Source organism: Mus caroli, chromosome 1, assembly GCF_900094665.2.
Source record: "Mus caroli chromosome 1, CAROLI_EIJ_v1.1, whole genome shotgun sequence".
NCBI lineage: Eukaryota > Metazoa > Chordata > Mammalia > Rodentia > Muridae > Mus > Mus caroli.
Window position 1 is genome coordinate 174,463,340 of NC_034570.1, and position 2,523 is coordinate 174,465,862.

At 43.0% G+C, this 2,523-nt stretch overlaps 1 pseudogene; it reads right to left on the minus strand.

The window, feature by feature from the left end:
• Positions 1-1,304: 1,304 nt before the first annotated feature.
• Positions 1,305-1,368, minus strand: LOC115032391 (annotated as a pseudogene).
• Between the last annotated feature and the right edge of the window lie 1,155 nt (positions 1,369-2,523).

The following is a 2,523-nucleotide window of genomic DNA, read 5'->3' on the forward strand; positions in this document are numbered from 1 at the left end:
TGGAGAGAAAGGTTTTTTTTTTTTAACTTATTCTTTGAAATTTAAGATGCTTAAATCAAATCCAACCACCTTCTACATCCTCACCACAATCAAGAATGAGTTTCTATAGCACCTGGGATACCTTTCTTTCACAGACCTGCCAAGAGAGGTAGACATGCTAGTCTTTGTCATCTCAACAGCAGATTCCACATAACTTAGATTTGTCCTATCTATCTAACAGCTTGATATCTATCTATCTTCCAAGCTTGATAAGAATGTGTCCTTGAGCCTTGAATATGTAATTTGGGTGAGCCTTGTGCTGGGTAGACAAACTATCCAAATTAATAAAACATCTCCATGTCCTTGAAAAAAATCACAGTCCGAAAAGGGGAAAGATGCTACCTTGGAATGCAAGGTTCATTTATTAGGGTTGGGTAAAGTGCTGAGAGTGCCAACCTGGGGAAAGTATTTTGTTAGTAGGTCTTACAACAGTTATTTCTGGGGAGGGAGCAGTCGGCTGGGAGATCTGGGAAGCTATGATGGAGCAGAAGCTATTCCATGTGGGAGGCATGGAGGAGGTGTGAGCACGGCAGAGCCAACATTCTGATATGAGGGGTGCAAAAGAAGAGTAGGAAAGGGGGGTCCCAGAGAGAGCCAACCTGCATGATCTCCTGAGCAGTTCAGATGGCAGTCTCATGCTTCCTTAGCCTGTGGTCCTCTGGGTAATAACTATGCAGTGCATGATAAGAATCAACTTGTTTATAAACTGCCTCTGTAGCCCTGACCATCACACACAGCTGTTCAACATAAGAACATTCACACTGGGCTTCTCCAGCACGGGAACACTCGTGTACACCCATGTCTTCAAACACCCCTCTTCCCAGAGCTGCAGCTGTCTACCGTCCCTGTTCCAGTTCAGTGGCCACTACTGTCATGACACAGCCTCACTCTTACCACATCACTGGAGTCCAGCTTATTTGTCTTATGGGAAAACAACAAGTGCCAGGCAAAGGCATGTTCTTGGTACCCTAAACTGAGCTCAGGGCCGCCAATATCCAGTATGTAAAAGCCAGCCTTCACCCTTAGTCTTGAGATCTGAAGCACCTGCTCTCTTCTCTGTCTTCACTCTGGGTGTGGTTTTGTTCTGAGTAAGGTCCAGTTCTTCAACTGACTCTCCCACACCGACCACCCCTGGGTAACAATCCACATCACCAACATTCTGAGTAATGAACTAGTTGTTGACGATATCATCTCCTTGCTTGTCCTTCACTATAAAATTGGTCTGCCATATCTCTACTTTTCGTGAGTGAGCATTAGAATAAATATGCACAGGGGCCATGCTAATCTTCTCTGTATTGCTCCAATTTTAGTATATGTGCTGCCGTGCATCTAATGCTAAGTGGTCTTTGATTGATCTAGTCAGTGTTTTATAAACACTTATGGAGTAGATAGACATATTGACATGGACTGCGGGCACGCATTTGTAACTGAGACCCTCACCCCTACGCCAAGTTTATGCCCCCTACATCCTTATTCTTCTTGGTGATATTACCATCTCCTTCTCTTTATTGCTGCCATTCTTTCATTATCAAATCCAATTCTGTCCTCAAGCCCTCTCCTGTCCATAACCCACCTCCTCTTCTCCTTCCCATCCAACATGCCCAAGTGCCTCTTCGGGATTCCCTGAGATGACTCCAGCAGACTCCATGCTTCCTCTCTGACCAGTACTGGTGGCTTCTCCTATCTGCCATTAACCCAGTGACCAAAGGAAGAGCTAGAGTGAAAATGTGATTGCATCAATCCAATGAGGAATATAAACCATACTTGTCCAGCTCTCCTGCTCCAAGCTTCACTCTCCTCATTCATCCTTAAGAGGGCAAAGTCTCTTAAGACAGCATGTTTACATCCTTCCTCATCCTCACACCAATCCTCCTCTTGACTCCATTCTTCTCAACACAAGTAGCTCAGGCACCCTCTGAGAGGCAAGCTGATGCCCCATGGGTGGTATCTGGGCTGTCTTCCATCAACCAACAAAGGCTAAGGGACTGGACACTACTGTCTGGTGTGGCTGTGATGATACTGTTGCCATCTGAGACACAAGATATCTTTGTATTCCAAGTAAGTATATATTTGAGTGAAAAAAAAAATAGACCCATATTTCCACAGAAACCTGCCAATCAAGTTCTTCCAAGCTAGTTTTCAGCTAAACACAAGTAAAGTGTATTCTATGGGCTTGCTAGGAAACCTAGTCACTATTTATAATTTTGCTTCTATAGGAAAATGCATTGATAGTTCCAAAAGAATGACTTGCAAGTAGAATTTAGAACAAAACCCATTTGTAAATTGAGGGTTGACTATATTATATCTTTACCTTGTTCTTAGCTATAAAATCGGTCTATCATATTTCTACTTTTGGTTAGTAAGCATTAGAATAAATATACATCTAATACTAAGTGTTCTAGTCAGTATTTAATAAACACTGTGGAGTAGACAGACATGTTGGCATGGGATATAGCCACACTCTTCCAAAGTAATTGCTTAAAC